This window comes from Bicyclus anynana, chromosome 4, assembly GCF_947172395.1.
Source record: "Bicyclus anynana chromosome 4, ilBicAnyn1.1, whole genome shotgun sequence".
In the NCBI taxonomy this organism is placed as follows: domain Eukaryota; kingdom Metazoa; phylum Arthropoda; class Insecta; order Lepidoptera; family Nymphalidae; genus Bicyclus; species Bicyclus anynana.
In genome coordinates, this window is record NC_069086.1 from 17,092,109 (window position 1) to 17,117,170 (window position 25,062).

The window sequence follows — 25,062 nt, forward strand, 5'->3', positions numbered from 1 at the left end:
GACCTAAGTGAAGATGACCGTAAACAGTTTACTTACTCGGAGAATCTGCCGGAGATGTCATCTGGATCTGAAACAAAAGGATCAATATTATTAGTTACATCATATCTGTTCAATCAACTAGGATGAATAGCAACTTCAAGTTATAAAAGCAAAATTAATTATTAAAAAGCTATAGCTGGCAAGGTCAGTTAGACAAGCTAATTTTGAAAGAACTACAAAATTAATGGTTCACTTACCGTAGAGAACTAGAACAACTTACTGCAGGACACGTCCCCCGATGGTTGAATGATCCAATGACGAATGTTACCACTGAATAAATATACGGATTTTAGAATACTTTTCAACTAGCATGTGTAACCGTGGTTTATTCATATTTTATGGTGTCTTCAACGAAAATCGAAGGAAACGAAGTGTGTGGCACAACGCTGGTGGCTAGACTTTAATTGAGATACAACAGTCGTGGATGTACAAAAAGGACAACATTCGAGCATGGACTAATTCCGCTTTTGTTCTCGTCTGGCTAAATACCTAAATAGTTGATTTGACAGTTCAAATTTCGAGACCATAGGCCGAGTCGGAAGCAGCAATTGGGTCACTTGTCGATACATTTTCAGAAAACATCCTACCAAAAGGATATCTATATTTGGAGATTTACTTACTTCAATTGGAGAGCCTCTGGTAGTTGTACTGGAGAGCAACCTAATGTTAAACGTAATCTTTTCAACGAGATGGCAATTTATTCAAAGAGAGATCCAAAGCTTTAAACGTCCTCTCTTACAAGGAGGACCTGCCACCAGGCAGCTGGTATATAGTTAATGGGTCGTAAATCTGGAATAGCACCCAAAGACTGATAATATAACCCGTGTGATCGCTATCAGGATGAAAAATACTACTTTCAAAAGGTCTAAAATTAATGTAATGTAAAATTCATGGTAAAATAAAATAAAAGGAAAGTTCAAAGTCAACTATTTGATAGCTTTTATATAACGGTACAGTTTTGTCATAGATCAATTTTAAGTTCATTTATAATTTAGCATTTTAGTTCATTTTTTTAAAGTTCAAATTCATTTTATTCTTTAGTATTCTAATCAAACTAAAATTTAAGTGTAAGTTTCAGAGTTAAATAAAATCAATGTTTAAATTCAAAGTAAATAATTGATGCTTTGATGGTTGTATATTTAATTCATAGATCAATTTAGATTAGTTTGTAATTTAGTTCATATTTACAGTTGAAATTTGTGTTATAATTTACTATTCAATTTAAAATAAATAATTAATATTTGTTACATTGTTGTGGATTTTAGTTCATAGATCAATTTTAATTTAACTTTATAATCTTGTAGAGTCCATAGATACATTTTTAAGTTCATTTTATAATTTATTGTTAAGTATAGTTCATATTTAAAGTATGATTTGTTTACAAGTTCAAATTCATTTTACAGTTTTGTATAAATTTTAAATCATGTCAAGTAAAATCTGAAAAATTTGGAATGTTGGTCAGTAAAGTCAAACCTTGTAAACTTCTCACCAAGAACATTACATGTGGTCACGGTGGGCGGAATAATGAAGGACATTTCGCCACTAAAATGTCCTTGGTGGGCGGTATGTTTACGTGCAGTGGCACTAGATGGCGCCACTCACGTTTTAGATCGCGCTATGACTTGTTCATACTAGGGTATATGAGGCAAGCCATCGGTTTGCCAAGTTGTTGGTGTTCTCAGTCATTGGTACCTACATTGTTTGTTAAAATAAACCCAACCCATCGAGATCAAGCCGTAGTTTCATTTGGTGTGACCCGCGGCCCCAGTTCAATAGTGCACGGTGGGTTTGGGTGCTTCGGCCCATACACATGTAGGTATTATAATGAAATTTTCGACTAATTGCTTATAACTAAGTCACGCACGACATTGTAGGAATTGTTCCTATATGTAGTTCATCTGTCTACTAAGTAATAAGTATAATTTATATCTGCTAAATCAATCTTCCTTACTTTGTACCTTATTACTGAATTTTGTCTTTTCAGAAGCTTTTGATCTTGTCATCATGGAAATTGTCAATTAAAAGTTCATACCTTTATCGAAAGAGCCGTGATAGCCCAGTGGATATGACCTCAGCCTCCGATTCGGCATGTACCTCCAACTTTTCAGTTGTGTGAATTTTAAGTAATTAAATATCACGTGTCTCAAACGGTGAAGGAAAACATCGTGAGGAAACCTACACATCAGATTTTCAGAGAATTCTCTTAATCCTCTGCGTGTGTGAAGTCTGCCGATCCGCATTGGGCCAGCGTGGTGGACTAACCCCTCCCATTCTGAGAGGAGACTCGAGCCCAGCATTGAGCTGATTATGGGTTATTGATAATGATGATGGTGATCATCTTTCTTTCATCATCGTCTTTAGGTATATAGAAAAGTACTGAGAAAGTATCGGTGAAAAATATTCAGCATTCCGTTAAACCTCAACTGGCGGTTAAATCAAAAAGGATTCGTTTCAGTGTCACTCGGTCATTGTTAGCTTTAATTCCAGCTCATTTGAGTATTACTAATATAATTTAATGTGAGACGTTGAGCGATTCTGCTCAGTTTCTCCACCAGAAGGCATCGTGCTTTCTAAATCTTCACGGTTAACGCTTTGCAGCGACTGTCGACGAAATTCGATACTTGCGTGAAGGTGAAGCGGATTTTATTATTATAACTATCGATAGCATGGATTATTTCTTAAACTTTCTTGAGAATAATAATTACAATCCGCAATGGTCCATAGATTTGAGACATTACGTTATTTAAATCAACAATGGCTTTGCCATCAGATTTGGCTGCCTGAGATTCGGGTCATCTGTATCTAATTGTTCCAAAAAATTCTTTAATGTAATTAAGTCCATTCATCGTTGATAAATGTAAGATCTTAGATTTTTGATGTTTGATTGCTTCTCTTCGTTTGAGGTTTTCGTCTTTATTGTCTGATGTAGGTAATTCTATTTTGATTCATGCAATTTTCTTACCCTCTATATTTTTTTGTTAAATTTTTATTACCGGGTGAAAAGATTTTTACATCGTCTATATCTTAAAATAACTCTGTAGACAGGTGAAACTTGGTAAAACTATTCTTCATACTCTTGGGGAGGTTGTAGTATCCTTTTCATCATGCTACGATCAATAGGAGCAGGGGTCCGCTAGTATTAAATATATGCTTAAAAAATCTGTCAAGGGTTAATTAACACTTTAATTGGTGTGTAGGTCGTCTTATATTCGGATCTTCTACAAAGTGGAGAATCTCTTATAGCAAGATCTTTTGTTAAGGACATGCTAGGACAACGATCTACGTACATTGAACGACTTACAATATGAAGAACTTGGCATAATTAATACCTCATTTTGCTTGTGACAACAGCAGCAACTATTCCGAATGGTACACAAAAATTGCTGCTGGCTGCGGCTGGAAGAAGCATGGCGATAATAGGTACTTCCAGTTCTAACTATAGTGGGCGACGGGGGGAAAGACTACGTGGGTGTGAAATCGTGCGAGCGGGGAAGTGAGGTGCATCAGTCGTGGGTTTTTCATTCATCGCTACTCGCCCCCCGGCCCCCGCGGTCCATCGGGAGTGTTACAAACAAAGTGGCCAAGCTATATCTAATTTCTACAACTACCGGCTGAATTTAAATTGCATTCAGTTAGCTACTCTGCCTTTCTTTTACATTCTCAAAGGTAATTAGTACGTACTTATACAAAACAAGTACACAAACCTAATTGATTATCTTCATTCGCTCTCAAAACTGATAAATTCACTTCACTTGTTAACATAAATAATGGTTTTAAAGGACTTTTTATACAAACACATAATTCATTTATAAACACAAAACGAAGAAATGAATCACCTTAACACACAACAGTGTTCTATGGTGCACAATTACAATTAACTCTTATCGGATATATCTACTCCATATCAAAGCCGACGAAATGCGATAATGCGAATTTTATTCATAGATTACTCATTACACACTTACTTGGATTCAGTGGAAAGAAGTAATATTGTGTGACTGATTAGTAAACAAAATTCCTAACAAAGAATGGGTTGTTTATTCTGACATGAAACTTATCCAAAGGAACTTATTATTTTAATGTGATTGATGGCACGATAGATACGAATCCATCAGTTAGTTCCACACTAATATGATAAAGCGTTATTGGGAGGTTTGGAGTGCAGAAGCTCTGTCAGAAACAAGCTCTGGGCTAGATAAACGAAGGGGACGAAATGGCTCTGTAGTCTTCTGTGAAAGTTGAACCTCAGGTAGTGACATTGGGACCGAAAGAGTTTGTGGACTGCGTAAGAATAGTGCTGAAACTTCTGTAATCGTGGTTAGGATAATCAGATTCTGCATTTAGTTTTGACAGGTGAGACGAAGTCGTCACTTCGTCATAGCGTTTTCTGTGGATATTTCATCGCTCGGATTTATTTTCGAGCGTCCATTTACTCGTAATAGCAGGCACTTCACTCGACTAGGAACAAATCTTTAGGGAGCGTCTCATATGAAACTTGAACCTCGGTTAGGACCGACAGGGTTTACGAGACTCTTCTGACGTAAGAATAAGACGTTTCCATTGGTGAAGACGTTGTCTGTGTCCAGACTGTGTTGCCAAGACTCGATGTGGGAGATTCCAAGGCCTCATGTGTGGGAGATTCCAAGGCCTATGATCATGTGGGAGAACTTTTTGGTACAATAGGTCTTGTCATAGATCATCGTTTCCCAACCTGTGGTCCGCGGACTCCTGGGGGTCTGCGAGTATATGTATGGGGATCAAACATGAATACTAATTAATATATCTTAATCTTTCTTTTTCTCGTAATCTTACTTAAAGCGAGCAGATATATTTTTTTTTGATGAGAGCACAGATATTAGATATTGCTTGCATATGTTTTTTATTTGGTTTACCTCTGCCTTCGCACTCTACAGGTGAAGTAATATTTGAAGTATTGACAACTTTATTCTACTCATGAAATTACTTGTGACAAGTTTGTGGCAGTTAGTACTGACGGTGCTCGGACTATGACCGGGACACTGTTTATTTTACTAAGGGGGTCCGTTAAAACTGTGCTATGGGTCCGTGGCTGAAAAATGTTGATGATTTTTTGACCCTATCGTCGATGACTGTGTTGCCAAGAGGACGTATCAACGTATAGGAGCTTTATGGTACAATAGGGCATGTCGTTGGCTATTTTTTGCCCCCAGCGTCGAAGAGGATGCGCGGGCGCATAACGGAACCGGCCGCGTTGACCTTGAACGCGCGCTCTAGAATTCGTATCGGGCTGCTTATTTATGTCGCATTGTATGTACGGCGTACGCACTTGTTTTGCTCTTTATTGTATGGTAATTGTTTATGTTGTTGTACTTGTGTGGAAATGAATTTTTAGTGTACTTAGTATTTTCACTTTCTCTATTATCTATTATAGTGTGGCTAAGCTACACAATAGACTACAAGCCCTTGAACAAAAGTTACATGTGAAATGAACCAACATGAATAATAAACTAAAGAAGGCTGTTACTATATCAGAAAATAACTTTGAGCACTATGCCGTAATTTCTGAGCGGTACAGGTGAGTATGTTGGTTCATTTCACAGGTATTTTAAGTTCAAGGTCTTGCAGTCTACAACTATATCCCTCATAGAGTCGGGCCTCAAGGCAAGTTACACGTCGATTATTTTTCTACAAACGTTAACACTTCGACAGATAGGATGAGGCTCATTACCTGATCTATCGATAACAAATGGCATCTCTATCCATTTCCTAGTTTTTATTTTTTATTCTTCACAAGTTATGTGGCGAGAGTGACTTGAGTCGAAAAGAGGAGTGTTTGTTAACAGTCAAAGAATCCTTTAACCCTACACACATCGTTCACAAGTGCGTGACTCCACTTAAGGTCATTCTTAGTGGGAATTGTGGTGTAGATCTGACAGACTTTCATTCAATAATTGTGTTGTGCAGACAGTCGTTTCTGATGTCAAACCCGTTTTCTCCGACATACTTATCTGCAGTCACGAATAAAAAAATAAATACTAAATTCTATTTTCCACACAATGTATTCTCTGATTTGTATGTAGTGTTACAAAGTCTAGCTCACTATTAGTGACCCTAACAGCTGGTAATAGAACATTTCCATTCGAGAGTCTTGGAGGTCAATTCAATAGAGGACCTTAGAAAATAGCCAATAGTTAGTGCGGGCACGTTCCGTTGTGCAATACTCAAGGAGAATCTGTATTCTACATGTATATCCTTTAAATATTACATTGTACCATATCATAAGAACCTGTCGGTATGTCCTGTATGTATATATCTATACTAATATCATAAAACTGAACAGGATATATAGGGTGGAATTGAACAAACTTTTTGACTTGATTTGCGGCTGTCTGTTAAATCTACAACTATTATAGGACTCAAAGGTGATTACAAATATAAGAAAACTTATGTAGAACAAAGGTTATGATTCACAACACATGTCAGGACAACTTAATTAACAAATCAAACTGTAACCAAAATAAGACCCTAGAATGGCAGAGAATGACCTTGAGTGAAGTCACGTACTTGCGAACGATGTGTGTAGGGTTAAAGAATCCTTTGACTGTATACAAACACTCCCCTTTTCCACTCAAGTCACTCTCCCCGCCTATCCCAAGTAACACATAAAGAATTACACAACAAGAGATGTGGACGGCTCGAACGCCACGAGCACACTGAAGCCAACGCGAGATCGAGCGATGTCATATCCGTCACAGACTACTATTTCCAACACTAAACGGCGATAACACAACTCATAGTCTCATATCATTTTGAATACATTTGTGTTTGTAATATTATTAGTTATTACGTATTGCTATTACAGTATTGCTGACTTGATGGGTATTTTCAGAACACGATTTGATTATCTTTCGTTGTCAACCCATATTCGGCTCACTGCTCAGCTTGTGTCTCCTCTCAGAATGAAAGGGCTTAGGCCAATAGTCCACCACGCTTGCCCAATGCGGATTGGCAGACTTCATACATGCAGATAATTAGGAAAATTCTCTGGTATGCTGTTTCTTCACGATGTTTCCCTTCACCGTTTGAGACACCTTTACTCGATATAATTTGAAAATACTTAAAATACCTTATATTATTTATGTCATATATAAATAATATGTTATTTATTAATTATGTCACATTTAAGCGAAAGACTACCTACACTTATTTTTTTTTTATTATTCTTTACGAGTTAGACCTTGACTACAATCTCACCTGATGGTAAGTGATGATGCAGTCTAAGATGGTAGCGGGCTAACTTGTTAGGAGGAGGATGAAAATCCACACTCCTTTCGGTTTCTACACGGCATCGTACCGGAACGCTTAATCGCTTGGCGGTACGTCTTTGCCGGTAGGGTGGTAACTAGCCACGGCCGAAGCCTCCCACCAGCCAAAATATTATTATTATTAGATGTAAGGTCCATTAAGGGACCTTTAAAATTGGTTGATAATGATACTTGTATATATTGCACAAATACATTATATTAAATGCACAGAAGACCTAAATATAACTTAAAGGTGATTGACTGACATAGTGATCTATCAACGCACAGACCAAACCACTGGATGGATCGGGCTGAAATTTGGCATGCAGGTAGATGTTATGACTTAGGTATCCGTTAAGAAAGGATTTTGATCAACTCTACCCCCAAGGGGATAAAATAGGGTTTGAAAGTATGTATGGAAAATCTTTATTTTTTTGAGTTACAGTTTTAAATCATAAAAAAATATTCAAGAATTTATAAAATTCCACCCTTAAAGTGGTGAAATAGAGGTTGACGAAGTCGCGGGCGTCCGCTAGCTATTATATATACCAGCTCTCAGCATACTTGTGCAAGACCCAAAGGGAATGTTCACACAATTCAATTCTGTTGCATTGTTTTTTAATATGTCGAATTTTACCGACGAAACTCGACCGAAACCGGTCGGTCATGAGCCCGAGAGCGGGGACGTCGAGATTTGTGTGTGCTTATAAACAGTCTACTAAGGACATCAACAATAGTATATTTTAGGGATCCGTAACCATATATTTTTAACGGACAATATAATTAAGAAAATTCTCAGATTTGCAGGTTTTCTCACGACGTTTTTCCTCCATATGATATTTAATTTCTTAAAATGCACCTGACCAGACATCTCGTCATGTTTCAAACGATGAAGGAAAATATCGTGAGGAAATTTGCATACCAGAGAATTTTCTTAATTCTCTGCGTGTGTGAAGTCTGCCAATCCGCATGGGGCCAGCGTGGTGGACTATTGGTCTAACCTATCTCATTCTGAGAGGAGACTCAAGCTCAGCAGTAAGCCGAATATGGGTTGATAACGAAGTACTAGGTACTCGTATAATAAAATTAATATCAAAAAATTAAATATCAAGGTTAAACCTATTTATATAACGCTGAGTAAGTTTTTATACGTCACGTAAATCTATATACGACCTTGCTGACTACGGAATCTTACCATAACAATATGTGACCTTAGTTTTATCATGTACTTGCTCTCCTAATAATAATATTTATTAAAATTAAATTGTTACATAATACTAATGGGCGAACGTGTCTTCCCCCTAGATTTAAATTTTTTTTAATTATCCGACGCAAACTCCTTTATTTCAGGGATTTTTTAACCATTTCATCAAAATCCTTTCAAAAGGTACCGGAAATATGTATAAAAGACTAGCGTAAAGTCAAGCTTCGCTTTGACAGTTACAACCAATCCCAAGAAAGCTATCGGAGACAAACAGAGTTTTCAGCCGCTTATATAATAATCACACTAAAGGCGAAAGTTTGTGTTTAAGTGTGTATGTTTGTTCCTCATTTACCTTTATACTCTGCGATTACTGAAGGCTGAAATTTGGAATGGAAATAGACTTGACTGGATTAACACGTAGGATATCTCGGGTTTTCATCCCGGAAAAACCAAAGGTTCCCGCGGGATTTGTGAAAAACAGAATTCCACGCGGACGAAGTCGCGGGCGTCCGCTAGTAATAATAATAAAAAGAAAAAAATTTTGTAAAAAAAGAACTAACAAGAATAAATTCAACCGACTTCAAAAAAGAATACAATGTATTCGACTTGTAGGTTTGTATGTCCATGATTTTCTGAAGACCAAAATGTGTTTTCATAAATTAATAAGTATTTTTCAGGGAAAGTTTCAGTATAATAACTCGAAAAAGAAATTATTCGACTTATCGTAACGTAGTCGTCGCGTGGCATGTAAAAATAAGGGTGCTAGGTATTTTTAATTAAACGATGTAAGTACGAAAAGAACCAGAAGCCACGAACAGTTTTATAATAGTGCCAATGGATATGTTACTGACCGACTGACCGACCGACTGATTAACACGGCGGCCATATTGGAAAACCTGATATTCTTTATTTGAATCTGTGTCAAGAATTTGCTGGCAAGGAGCAAGAACTTTTTTTTTAAGAGAAAAACATTCGAAATTCGAAACTGGATTTAAGATTCTACCTCTAGGTTACTTCTTAGTCTAGTTATTTTATTTTCCTCATTAATTCTTTAAAGTTACCTTAAAGTTTATTTTGTGAGAAAAATAACAGAATATAACCTTATGGAACAATCATGTATGTTTAAAGACATATGTATTTAGTTTATTATTAGCAATTTACGAGAATAGACAATGAGTAATAACTGGGATCGATCGATAACGTTAATCCTCTCGCTGCTAGGTATGGAAAAAGGTTAAGGTCAATAACCTTCAAAGCAGGACTTATATTAATCAATCATGTAGTGGAATTAAAATTAAATCTTAATAATTCACTTTTTTATATGTAAACACGAATTTGTATAATATTTAGAAAATAATATTATAAAAAGAAAAACAAAAAGATATATATGACATCCCTGGTGGGGATCGAACCCACGACCTTTGGATTAGAAGTCCAACGCGCTATCCTCTGCGCCACAGGGACGGTGCGAGATTCGTTGAAAATATCGCTCACATACTATACGCCTGACGCGGCACACGCACACTATCGCAACTACGTATACGTATGAATAACTTCTTGGCTTACGATAGTACTATTTGAATTAATTAAATTAATGATTATAGATAAGTAATCAGATAATTGGTACATAATAAGAACAAATGAGCAGAAAAAAGTAACCAAATATGGTATTCCATATTTGGTTTGGTTTGATGTTTTGACAAAAGAAATGAAACGGCTAACCGTTTCCTATTTTTGAATAAAAAATAAAACTCAAAAACTATAACCCGACAATGTAATTACCCTTCCTTTTGGCTTCACCGCAGTCGGGTAAGAAGGGGTCTAAAAAGAACGAAACAAGAAAATATTTCAGGTCTAAATAGACACATCCATAGGAACAAAAATTAAATACGTATTTCTTCTAGGTCGTCTCTGTCCTACACTGCCATCGTTTTGAAAAAAGATTCCGAGATACCGAAAATCGGATATATTATATGTAAACAATCTTATTTTATATTCAATAAGCAGTTAAGGTAAATTCTAAGGTCACATCGCCTTCCATTACATAAGGTTTACGTATGAGTCATGATTACAAACATCGACTTTGTTGTTTATTGACCGACTTGAAAAATGCGGATATAGTAGAGTAGTTTTTTGATTAGACTTGTTGAGCCAATCAGCATTAGGTATTGTATTTTGGATTGAAAGATCTACTTCTCAAAGACACCATGGTAAACTCCATTGATGCCCGCCGTAAATACCTACTACTCTAAGATCCGACATTAGGAATAATACCTCAATAAATGATAGATAATATTTACAATTATTATAGGACTCAAAAGGTGATTATAAAAATATGAAAAGTAATGTCAAACAAAGGTTATGATTCACAACACTTGTCAGGACAACTTAATTAACAAATTAAACTGTAACCAAAATAAGATCCTAGAATGGCAGAGAATGACCTTGAGTGGAGTCACGTACTTGTGAACGATGTGTGTAGAGTTAAAGGCGCCTTTTACTGATATCAAACACTCCCCTTTTCCATTCAAGTCACTCTCCCCGCCTATCCCAAGTAACCCATAAAGAATTACACAACAAGAGATGTGGACGGCTCGAACGCCACGAGCACACTGAAGCCAACACCCAACAGAGACCGTGCGACGTCATATCCGTCACAGACTACTATTTCCAACGCTAAACGGCGATAACACAATGCGGATTGGCAGACTTCACACCGCAGAGAATTCTGAAAATTCTCTGGTATGCAGGTTTCCTCACGATGTTTTTCCTTCAGCGTTTGAGACACACGATATTCAATTGTTATTATTTTTTAAGCCACTTAGATCAACTTAATTTAACCAAATACCGTCATTTTCAGTAAAAAAAATCCTCGATAACCGTTATTTAAAGAAGTAAGTAAGTCATTGCTAAAAGAATTATTATCGCCAATCATCTAACCATAGTCAAAAATAATCGAATCATTGAATAGCATCTAAATAAGTCTCACTCCAAATAGCAAATTAGCGATATAATTAATGTAACGTTAATTTTATAACCACGAAATTTAACTGTTGAAATTGCTAATTAACGACGGTTCACCGTTAATTTAACATTGGACACGTTAAAAGTGTTAAATATGTTAAAATTAGTGGTGGTTGCATTTCTCGTTGATATGTGAAGGTCTTTAAGTCGAGTGAATGGGCATCTTCTAGAGCAAGGTTTCTCAAAGTGGGGTACTCGAACCCCAAGGGGTTGCCATTCGACGGCAGGGGGTTCGCGATAAGATTAATGTAATGGTGGTTTGACAACTCAAATTAAGGTTAGAATTTTCCAAAATTACTCCTAACACTGAATCTTTTTTTTATTCTTTACAAGTTAGCCCTTGACTACAATCTCACCTGATGGTAAGTGATGATGCAGTCTAAGATGGAAGCGGGCTAACTTGTTAGGAGGAGGAAGAAAATCCACACCGATTCCAGTTTCTACACGGCATCGTACCGGAACGCTAAATTGCTTGGCTGTACGACCGATAGGGTGGTAACTAGCCACGGCCGAAGCCTCCCACCAGCCAGACCTAGACAAATTAAGAAAATCTCAATCTGCCCAGCCGGGGATCGAACCCAGGACCTCCGTCTTAAAAATCCACCGCGCATACCACTGCGCCACGGAGGCCGTAAAAAAAAATAAAAAAATAAAATTGAATCCATTTGTAACAAGAAACAAGCACACCCATAACATTTTTTTCTTTAGGGGGGGTTCATTAGTTAGTAAGGGGTTCGCTGTCACTTGGAAAGGGGAATGGCCATCCCCGGCCCAGACCTCCCCTAACCACTCGATGGACTAGGTATTGTTGTACCCAATCCTTAGTTGGGGGAAGGTAAAAAACTAAAAAAGATATTGGTAAAAAAAAATCGTTTATTAATTTTAAATCGATTATTCCTTTTCCATAGGTTCGTTCCTCGGAGACTTTATGTTTTTAAGGTTTTTTTTAAGCTATCGGATTTATAGTATATTGTATTTTTGGATCTATAAAGTGCAGTAATGTTCGCAAAAATATAAATAAGTAGGCGACGAACGAAAATAACATTTGAATAGCTATCAAGATCTAAGTGGAATAGCGAACTGGTTATTGTGTACGAATTGCACGACTCAGACTGCGCGGAGACGGTGGAATGTATCGTCTGGAATGTTCTACATACGTTCTTAATCTGGGGTAATTAATTATCTTTGTAGGGTAGATTGACAGCCTCTGTGGCGCAGTGGATTTACAAGACGGAGGTCCTGAGTTCGATCCCTAGCTGGGCTGATTGAGGTTTTCTTAATTGGTCCGGTCTGGCTGGCACGTACCGTCAACCGATTTAGCATTTCGGTACGATGTCGTGTAGAAACCAAAAGGGGTGTGGATTTTCATCCTCCTCCTAACAAGTTAGCCCGCTTCCATCTTAGATTGCATCAGCACTTACCATCAGGTGAGATTGTAGTCAAGGGCTAACTTGTAAAGAATAAAAAAAAGAGAGAGAAGATTACCCATCTGGGGTAATACGCAGGTTATTTAATAAGACTGAATCTTATCCTTACATTTCATATTCAAAATACATACACTCACATTCAACTTGCGAATTTTTAAATAAATTTTAAAATAAATTTTGTACTATTTTTCTTATATGTGATTAACTTAATAATATTTTTCTATTCACAATCATTTCTTTTAAAAATTATTTTACATTTTCACTTGTTATACCTACTTAATATTGCAACTAACTTTGTTTGTAACTGTATTTGGCCTTATTATTGTTTATTTTATATTTTTTGTACATATTTTGCTAAAACGCTGTTAGATACAAATAAATAAATAAATAAAATCAAATTTATTTCAAGTAGGCTTATTTTACAAGCACTTTTGAAATGACAAGTTTAACTATTTGTTGACTCTATCAACGGTTCAAAAGACAGGTTTAACTGAGAATATAATAAAATAAAAGATAAGAAAATGAACTTAACTCAACAATTTCATGTTTTAATTGTGTTTATTGTAATTATTTTTCATTTTAATTTTACTTATGAACTTACTAGTAGATGAAAAACATACATACAACCGAACGTAGAACCTCCTCCTTTTTGGAAGTCGGTTAAAAATGAGATTTATTCGTTTTAAATATTACATTAAATAATAGGACTGAGACCTTCTTTTAAGTAAATACCCGTGTCAGAAGGTAAAAACCCTTCGAATAGAACAAGAAAATTCATACAAATATTTCCCATTCTTTTAAGTCAACGTTAATAAAGCCGTATCATGTATTTCGACACTTTCAAGGGAATCGAAACTAAAGGTAAGTTCTTTCCGTTGGCATAGAACATTGACATTTGGCTAGCAATACTACAAGTAGGTGTAGGTACACCTAACAACTATAAGCAAACATGAGCAAATTACTGCGGAACCCTCAGTTATCAAGTTCGATTGGCACATGTCAAGTTTTTATTAAAGAAAATGTAAATTGTGTTGTGGTCAATAAAAATTATGCCTCCTACTTAAAATGCTGGCAATACTTTGTCACCATCATTACTGTATAAAACTTTTTCGGTTAAATTATTAACGTTAAGCTCATTAATTCGGAAGTGATTCGATTCGAGATAAAAAGCGAACGGAGACGCGGGTGGGCCATTAGTGGTACACGAGCAAAAACTGGACCACACTGGTGCGTTCATTTGCGTTCCAGTTTGCGCCCTGCTTATTATCAATTATCAATCATAACACCACTGCCTCTTCTAGTGGTTAGTCTTGACCATTTGGATCATTATATACCCAATATACAAAAAAGGGCACGCAAAATGAAACTGTTTACTATTCCAACATGTAGGTTGGTGCAAACCCGCGAGTCACCTCTTGTTCGCGCGTTGGCATTGCTAAGCGGGGTATTGGAGTGGGATCCGGGTTTAGATTTGTTTTTCTCCTCGCCTGCTGAATTTCACAGAACTTTTAGCAGATACGTTCAAGTAATTCAGGAATTATAGATAGTTTATATAAACACATTAGGTTAAGCCTGTAATGTTTATATATATATGTGTGTATAAAATAAATAAATTTTGTCAGCTACTGACGGTCAAGTAAGCCTGCAATGCTAACTGCTTGACAGCCGATAAGACTGATCGTGTGTTCGTCGCAATGATCAGTTCTTGCACATTGCGACCTACACACGATTAGTTTTATCGGACGTCAAGTCGTTAGGGCTGCAGGCATGTGGGCTTATCGGATGGTGAGTGGCTAGCATTCTCACTTTGTAGTTTTACCCGCGTAGTTTCCGTTCCCGTGAGAATACGGGGATAAAATATAGCCTATGCCACTCACAAATAGCGCGGCTTTCTAGTGATAAAAGCATTTTCCAAATCGGTTTAGTAGATCCAGAGATTTCCCCTACAATACCATAAACTTCTCCTTTTTATAATATAATATTAAGTACAGAGGAAAGCTCCTTTATTTTATGCTAAATAATTGTCAAACCCGAGTTGGTGTTGGAAGTTGGTGGTAAATGGCAATACACAATTGCCTCGGGGAGCATTTTAAGCACACCATTGCCAGTCTAGCACCCTGGTAAACACTGCACCATCCATCATTATCATATCAGCCGATGGACGTCCACTGCAGGACATAGGCCTTTTGTAGGGACTTCCAAACATCACGATACTAAGCCGCCTGCATCCAGCGAATCCCTGCGACACGCTTGATGTCGTCAGTCCACTTGGTGGAGGATCGACCAACACTGCGCTTTCTAGTGCGGGATCCTATCCATCCAATGAGGTATTTAATTGACTACGGAACTTTATTAACGAGAAACAGTCACCACAAGAAAGGTAGATCGATGGACACAACTAGGCAAACATAAAGGTCAATTTGAGCTTTAGCACTTAGCAGAATTGGATGCAATGCTGTGTATGGCTCCGACAAGGAAAAGCAATGCAAAAAAAAATCTTCGAACGTAGAATAACCCAATATTTCAAAACAACCTAGGATTCAAACCCAGTACTTTGAGATACTTTAACAATCGGATTAACGAGGCGATTACTGTAATGTATCTATGGAAATTTATGGGAATTTTTGCGTCCACAATTTTTTGTGCCTGAAGACGAAAGTCTTCGAACAGTGCGTGTTGCCAGTGATGAACTACGGATCCGAGACTTGGTCGCTATCTATGGGCCTTATTAAAAGGCTCAAAGCGGGAAATAGAGCGAGCTATGCTTGGAGTATCTCTGCGTGATCGAATCAGAAATTAGGAGATCCGCAGACAAACCAAAGTCACTGACATAGCTCAGCGAGTGTAGTGTGTGAAGTGGCAATAGGCAGGCCACATAGTTCGATGTGCCGATGGACGTTGGGGTCCGAAGGTGCGGGAATGGCGACCCCGCACCGGAAAGCGCAATGTTGGTCCCCCACTAGGGGGACCGAGGACATCAAACGGGTTGCAGGGAGCCGCTGGATGCTGGCGGCTCGAGATCGTTGCGCTTGGAAGTTCATACAAGAGGCCTATGTCCAGCTGTGGACGTCCATCAGCTGATAATGATGACCCTTAATCATCTTAAACTAAGAAAGTATACATCATCATCATCATCATATCATCATCGTGATTTCTTAGTTCGCAAAACCTAGTATTTCATAGTCCGAACTAGAAGTTAAACCCAGGATCTAGTATTGAATAACCAATTTAACCTCTGCACCACCGAGGCAGTAAACAAACATATACCATATATAGGCATCCAGTAAACAGGCTATAGGTATCGAGGCCGGCTTGATACTCGCACTTGACCGGTTTCAACAACATCCTTGAACTCTATAGCTGTTCTGTTTCACCTACTTATCTAACATATTTAATTCTAGCTACTAACTATCGTACTACGTTTAGTACAGCTGGCCTATTCACTATTTTAGTCTTTACGAATTCGTCCGCGTGGACAAAGTTCGAGTTTTTCACAAATCCCGCGGGCACCATGAATTTTTCCGAGATGAAAGTAGCCTATGTGTTAATCCAGGGTAAAATCTATTTTAATTCCAAAATTCAGCCAAATCGCTTCAGCAGCCGCAGCGTAAAAGAGGAACAAACATACTTACACACTTACACACAAACTTTCGCCTTTATAATATTAGTGTGATTATCAACCTACTAAAATAAACATGAAATCAATTGAGAAATGTCATCAACCTACTGATGATATCCAGTAAGCACCGGATGACATTTGCTACATAGGACCTCAATGTCAAGTACGTCAAAGATAGTGAATTAGCCTGCTGAACTATATTTTTTATACTAGCGGACGTCCGCAATTTCTGTGAACTTCAGTTCTTTACAAAACCAATTTTTAACAATAAATAGTAGCCCATATGTTGCTCAATAACCTCCACTATCTTCCAGAGAAAGTCCCACTGAAATCGGTCCAGCGGTTCCAGAGCCTGGACAAACAAACAGAGAGACAGACGAAATTTTTAATAAGTTTGTTTGTTTTCGATAATCATGTAATTTTTGAGAAACAGTTATTTTTGAAATCACAGACAGACATTTATTTATGTACCTATTGATTATAGTACTTTTTTAATGAGATTACCCCTCACTTGACCGCTACGTCACCTTATGTAAGTGGAGTGACGTATTATTTGCATGCCCTGTGAATGCCTTCTATTTATAGGCAACAGTTTTCCATAGATTTCCACCAATACCATTAGTTAGACCAAAGGGTTTCTCAAAGTGGCATACGCGAACCCCTAGGGCTTCGTCATTCGACAGCAGGGGGTTCGCGACAAGATTTACGTAATGGTGGCTTGATAACTGATATCGATTCAGAATTAAGGTTAAAATTTTCCAACATTGAATCCATTTGCGACTAGCAAGCAAACATTTCTTTTGGTGCTTTATGTGTTACCTTTTATTCAAATAAAAATACCTTATTTTCTTCAACAGTCAAATTATCTTTTCTTTGGGGGTTTCCCATTAAATAATATAACTTAACCATAGTAAGGGGTCCGCTGTCACTAGGAATTTTAACAGGGGTACGTGGCGCGGAAAGTTTGAGAAACCCTGAGTTAGACCATCTGCTTTGTTTGTTATTATTCCCTATAAGAAAAACCCATAAGCTTTTGTTTACCTATCATCATTAACAACCCAAATTCGGCTCACTGTTGAGCATGAGTCTCCTTTCAGAATGGAAAGGGTAAGGTAATAGTTCACCACGCTGACCCAAACCCTATGCGGATTGGCAGACCTCACACACGTAGAAAATTTAAGGAAATTCTCAGGTATTCAGGTTTCCTTACGAAGTTTTCACCGTTTGAGACACGTGATGCTAATTTTCTTAAAATGCACCATAACTGAAAAGTTGAGGTGCATGCCTCGGACCGGATTCGAACATCTCTGAATCGAAGGCAAAGGCCACATCCAATGGGCTATCACGGCTTAATTAGCAACTCGCTAACGCCGCGCTGTTTCACCCACGTAGTTCCCGTTCCCGTAGGAATACGGGGATGAAATATAGCGAGGATAGTGTAGCTTCCGAACAGTGAAGGAATTTTTCAAATCGGTTCAGAAGTTTCAAAGTTTTAATTCAAAACATACAAACAACAAATCAAATCTTTCCTCTTTAAGTTATTAGTATAGACCTTTGAGTTATTAACGTAACAACACAAAGGTTCAAAAATGACCTAAATATTTTCAAAGGCTTCGTTCATTAGCGGTGTATTAATTAAAAGAGAAAACGATATCAAGATGGTGATAATTATGTTGCTTAATATCGGTTTCGTACCTATGAAGATTGTAAGCTATTATTTCCTCAGGGAACGAAAAGCACGAATTTCATAATAGGAGTCTGTAGGAGACCTTATTTCCTGGGCTTAAACCCGCCACGCGACTCTAACGCTTATATGGGATGATGGGCTTAATGTTTGATACTTATTTACATGTTTAAACTGACCCCAGGCATTTTCCAATTTGAGGCCGAAATTTTTTACAGAGAAATTTCCCCAAACCCAAACCTGCAGAACCTCATAATTGGTAGCTAAAACAAAATAACAACTCATCTAGGGTTAAGGAAAACGTTTTAAAAGAGATTTAAAATAAGGTTCTGTGATCTGAAATGATTCATTTTCCTTCTAAGGAAGGAAAAATAGATAACGTTCCTTATCCCGTAACGTGCTTACAAATAAATTAAAATTTATGATTTTAGCTTTACCCCATTAAAATTACCTTACTGGAAACTCCCACCGCCTAAGTACCTAGGTTAGGAGCATACCTAACAGGAAATCGTAATCGTAAGCAGATCAACTACATAACATTATGTACCTAAGTATGTCATTTTTCCACTCAATCTCTATTCGAAAATCCATCAAAATTGATACAGCAGTTATGTCATAAAAAAGGCTACAGGCTTAATTACTTTAAGAAACGGATAACCTACCTATTTTAGTGAAAAAAAAATATTACAATGCGTAATAAAGGTAGTCAAATTTTTCGTATAGATAGCTACATAATCGGAAAATACAACTTTTCCACCCGGACTTTTGTTTATACCCGGTTAAAAAGTAGCATACGTACCTACCTATATACATATGGCGTAGGAACTTAAGTAAGTAAATATTAATACTATCAACAACAAGCTTAAAATACCTATATTATCCATTAAATTATAGTAAAAATTTAAAACGCAGTTTATTAAAACTCCAAAAAAAAATTAAATAAAATACAACAACATACCATAATTCAACAACCATAAACAGAAGACAAAACACTACCACTCAATGTTATTGTTTTTTGTGATTCTGTATTAAAAAAAAAGGAGTTGATTTGATTACGAATCACGTCACCATAGCAACGCGCAAAATGGCCGCCACGCATGCGCTCTGCGGAACCGACGCTGTGGTACTGCCGGTTTTCGCGCCACCAAGAAACATAACTTGCTTTGTGACCGTGAATCGTAAATACAATAGTGATAAAGTAATCACTATTAAAGAAGGTTTTAAAAGAATATTTGCCATATCTTTTAAATATGACCAATATTCCCATTCCCCTCTAACTAGTCGGGAAAGGCTGTACTAGGAGTGGGTACGACAATAGTCCTGTGGAGCGGGGATCGGACCACCAGTCCAGGTGATGAGTCGGTGGTATGTCGATATTAATTAATAAAAGTTAAGAGTGTGCAATATGTAATTTGGTGGTTACAAATGGTTCTGGATCTCAGATTCTGGAAAAGTTAGGAGCCTGATATTTGGGTAAACGATATTTCAAAGTGTTAGCTTCGTTATGACTATTTTTTTGAAAAATACATGTTTTGCTCACATTTTGCTTTCAATCTCAGGAAAAGCAAACTTATTTTCTTAAATTTTTGTTTTGTATAAAAAATTAGGTATATATCTTGAACATGACCATTTTGTTTTTCGTTATATTGTTTAATTTACTTGCAATTAGGTAAAAATGGTTTTGGCGCTCACGTCATAAAATTTGCGTCGCGCGTCAATCGCTCCGTGCTTTTCAGTCACGTGAAAGTCATAATTTGGCGTCTCGTTTGCGCTTCGAATTTTACTTTATTCATCAAGAAATCTAAATACTTTAAATTTTATCAATTTAACATTGATTTTTTTGTCCATTTTGTCACAATGTTACTTGATGTATCTACTAAAGGAATAAACGTCAAACTTATTAATAATTAATAACTTTGTCAAACACTAAACCGTTTGCTTAAGGTTTAGTGTTTACATGACGTCATGAAAGGAAAAAATATAGACCATCATGGCCGACAGCGTTATGACTTGTATTATCGTCGCCCGCAACTTCATCCGCGCGGAATTTAGTTTTTCACAAATCTCTCAGGAACCATGGACTATTCCGGGATAAAAAGTAGCCTATGTGTTAATCCAGAGTAAAATCTATTTGCAATCCAAATTTTAGCTAAATCGCTTCAGTAGTAGCGGCGTTAAAGAGTAACAAACATCCAAACAAACATCTAATCATCCATACAAACTTTCGCGTTTATTATGAGGATTATTTTTTTTATACATTGACGTCTCAAAAAATATGATTTTTTTTTCAATCTAGTAGAACGATAATAATGAACAATAATTTATGAACATTTAAAAAAAGTGTCAACTAGCCTATTAATCCGCCCTGTACGTTAACTATTGAGGTTCAGATTGACATCGGTACTGCGTTGTTGTTCTAAGGCCTAGTTCGGACTATTTTAGTATTTTAGTCGAGTACGAACGCGGTAAATCCAAATATTGTTCGTACTCGACTAAAATACTAAAGTAGTGTAGTAACTAACATGGTAATTTAACATTTGAAAGCGCCAAGTTGCATAAAGCCATCCAAATGATCGTGCGCATCGAATGACGTTCCTTCCGCGTTGTTCCGGAAAGATATTCCGAGCTTGGAAGGCTTCGCGGCTACTCATTTTCACCAAGATGACATATAATACGGTTTTAATTAAGTACCTAGTACGTATACGTATACTTGCATATCACAAGACCTCAATTTAAGCCTCAATAGCTCAACGGTAAGAGCGGTTGGACTCATTACCGAGGGGTGATGGTTCGATCCTCACCCCGTTGGTCTATTGTCGTACCCACTCCTAGCACAGTCTTTTCCGACTAGTTGGAAAGGAATGGGAATATTGGTCATATTATAAAAAAATATGGCAAATATTCTTTTAAAAAAAAAAAAAAATTATGAATTAAGCTAAGATTTTATTAGTATAGGGACACAGATTAATAAATAAGGCAGATGGAGCGCACGTAACATGACGGTGTCGTAGTATTCTCGAGTCAGTACGACACGAAGCTTCGCAGTAACTTTCAATATTATTCAAAAAAAATGGCGTTTTATGTTTTTAAATATTTTCTGTTCACAACTAAAGAAATAAGATAGAGTATTTTTTTGGTAATTAATGATTATTATATTAATATACGTAGGTAATTGCTGTTAGTGTTAAATTTTGTAATACAAACATTTTTCATGAGTGACGTTTTTTTTTTTGGGTTTCAACGGTTTCAGCGGCTTCACCACGCTGCTTGTATATTCTCTGTATGATATATACTCTGTTTATAGGGATAGCCTATACAATGTATACTGCTATTAATAAAAATATATCAAAATTAGTTCAGTAGATCCAAAGATTAGACCCTAGCCACAGAAAACATATGTACAAGCCCTGGCGACTTAAGGCATGATTCCTCATGTTTAGAAATGTCCTGAAAATATCACATTATACGTTTTATATATTTTTTGTAAGGAATAAGCTCGCGCTTGACCACGATTTCACCTGATGGTAACTGTAAGGTCGCCTAGAAGATGCCTATTTACTCTCATCAAAGATGCCAAAGTTGTAAGAATTAGGACATATTGACTTGGGAGAGTAATAAACGAAGAAGCAAAACGCTTTATACGAGTTCTGGGGATGTCAATGACATAGGGATGAATACAAATACCTATTTCGATATTTGTTTACATTATATAATTATATTTGCATAAGACTGCATAAGGTAGAGAGTTTGAAACGGAGCATAACTTGATTCTACACTCATTACAAACCCCCACTTCGTTCGTTATAATTAAAATAATAAACTATACTGAGTTTTAATAACCCCCATTAAATTCACATTTTACTAATTAAATCAATACGATAAACACGCTTATGTTATAATACCAAAGTATCCATGTAAACGTCACCGATCCATTATTTATAATTAAATGAATGGAGCCACGAGATGAGTCATTAAACAATAGAGAATGGTATCACTCGGAGAAACAGATTGTTTTCTTGATATATACCAATGATGCATTACTGTGTCGGTCGAAATTAAAATTTAACTGTAAGGGCCGGCGCATATCTGGCGAGACGCAGCGTTACTACCCAACTATTCTAAACATTTTTGATGTTAATGTTTTTATTAAGATGCCACGTATTTTAAGCATTGTAAGAATCCCATTTTTTTTTTATTGTTTACAAGTTAGCCCTTGACTACAATCTCACCTGATGGTAGTGATGATGCAATCTAAGATGGAAGTGGGCTAACTTGTTAGGAGGAGGATGAAAATCCACACTCTTTTCGGTGTGGATAACGTGAAAGGCGTGACATATTTTCCCTTCAGCAAAGCGAATAAGTTGTACAAGGAGCGGGTATGACAATAGTGTCACTGATGGGGAACGAATTGCTTAGCCATAGAAATAAGAGGACTTAATTAGCTCCTATGCTTGAGATGAGTTGCGGTGTTAAATGGATGCCGTTTATTAAAGAATAACCGCGCAGTTTCACCCGCGTGGTTCCCGTTTCCGTAGGAATACGGGTATAGTACTGGGGGATAGTGTAAAATAGTTTTTCAATTTGGAACAGTAGTTCCTGAGATTAGCGCGTTGAAGCAAAGAAACTAGAAAACAAACAAACTGTTTAGATTTATAATATTAGTATAGATACATGAGTGCAACTTGTGTAACTAATCGAGTATACCACATTAAGCTAGACTTTAATCAATCTGCAGGGTACTCGTAAATTTGCACAATTGCACGTTTATGACTCATTTTCTACACCAATAACATTAATATTAGTAACAAAGCGCTTCGCTGCGTTTGCATAGAGATGCCGGAGGACCAGCAGTAGTGTGCTTAAGGTTTTTAAGTAGGGTAGGGCCCTTTAAGTAAAAATTGCAAAACTCTTTGTCCAACTATATATTCTGTGGTCTAACATAGGTTTGTATTGAGCCCTTAGGGTAGGCAGTGCATTTTAGCATCTATGAAGTGCACGCCACCGAGAACCAGACCACAAAAGCGCTACGCTGTGTCTCGCTAGATATGCGCCGGCCCTTAGTCCGCCCCAAGCAAAGTGCATGTTTAAGCTACAACATTTACGTCTATTTTTTATAGGACGCTTAGGACTTGCGTGTTCATATTTTTTCATTTCAATGACAATAGGCTACTTGCCTCTTTTGTAAACAGTGTTTAACTGAATTATGGAAGTATTATAAGCTATATTTTATTTTTTTCCGTCAATAATAACCAGTGAAAAATTTAATACAAATGAAAAAAATTCTAGGTAAATTTTTTGCCACCTAAACAAAACACATTAACAAGTGACGTCATTCATAGAGATAACAGCGTGATTGGCGTTTGCAGTGATGTGATATATCACGTCACCGTAAGCGCCAATCACAAACCGATGCCTTGTAGCGAAAGACATCACAGTTTATGATTGGCGTTTGTGGTGACGTGATAAAAATACAATTTTGTTTTATAAAAATATTACAATTACGAGATTATTTTCACAAATAAAAATGTGATTAGAGTTTCTAAGCATCTAAACTAACATATGCAAAAAATCTTCTCAGTTTTGTACAGCAGGCGAGTAGCCTATTGCCTGCGACCTCCTTAATTATTAAATCATGACGCAGTTTTCAAACCTAAGTACCCTTAAGCCTGAATATAAATTATTTCCAGGTAGGTACCATTTACAGATAAATGTAATTTCAAAAAATATCCTAATTCCTGACAAATGGTGCTTGAATGTAATACATTTTAATAGAATACAAAACATGACAGCAGTTATGACATTGCGCCCACGCACCCAATACAAAGGCGTGACATATGTTTACCATCTTACGGCTTTGTGTGGCCATTCATTCTGACATGTCAAACAATTTTTAAGTAATCTTATACTTATTACTCAGACCAATTATTGTATAGGACCTGCCTCGCAAACTTTACTTTTCTGTCAAAGTATATGATCAACGATCTAATGCGATTATAAAAACTGTCTCTATAGTATCGATATTAAATAGTTGTAATCGTGTTCGTCGGTTAAAGAGCTCGTAAAAATACCTTTTTGTGTAATTGAATTGTGTAAAAAACGGGCAAAAACTTCTAGTTTACTATAAGATATATAACAAATCTAAGCTCGTTTTCTTCAGAAAATGACAGACAATTTTGTTCGTGACTATGAGTGCGATACAGGTCCTTCTATAATTGGTCTGAGACTTATTACCATTACAATTTGTACTTTGATATTTAATCTATGTTTATGTGTATCTAATGCCATAGCATTATTTTTTAAAGAAGTTAGATAAATGCTATTCGTTGTATAACTATATATTTAACTACAGCTGTTTTTTTCTTTGTTTAGTTATTCTAAAATCGATATTTGGAGTTAGAGTATAATGATTTGATTATACTATATATAGCATTGGGATATCTAGGATCATTTCCTAAGGTGGGCCTGACTCCCGACATTAAGTCTATAAACCTCCAACCTACATTAAAGCAGTGTAGTGGATCAAAGGCCTTCAGATGAAGAGAAAGGTCATAGGCCTTTAAACAATAAACTGATAATGCTGTAGTAAAGAAAATTTTGTCTATATTTCGGACTACTTTTAAAACTCCTTTTTGATGAACGACGTAAATACCCCATTAAAATGTTACTTCCATAAAAACCATAAAATATCTGTCATATTTTATTTAGAAAACTTAGGTTCTTAGTTTTATTTTTCTAACTATACAGACAAAAGACGTATTTAATCATAGAAAGCACTCCCTATA

At 36.6% G+C, this 25,062-nt stretch overlaps 1 protein-coding gene and 1 non-coding gene across 2 annotated transcripts in view; both read right to left on the bottom strand.

Moving 5' to 3' along the window:
- LOC112052046 (prion-like-(Q/N-rich) domain-bearing protein 25) overlaps positions 1–19,413 on the bottom strand; it is a 44,084-nt gene extending 24,671 nt beyond the window's left edge. The window contains exon 1 of the mRNA XM_024090946.2: positions 19,239–19,413. The gene's annotated coding sequence lies outside the window, so the exon portion shown is untranslated. The remainder of the gene's footprint in view (positions 1–19,238) is intronic.
- Trnar-ucu (transfer RNA arginine (anticodon UCU)) lies at positions 9,918–9,990 on the bottom strand. Its single transcript has one exon. It is a non-coding gene; the product is annotated as a tRNA-Arg (tRNA).
- Positions 19,414–25,062: the final 5,649 nt, after the last annotated feature.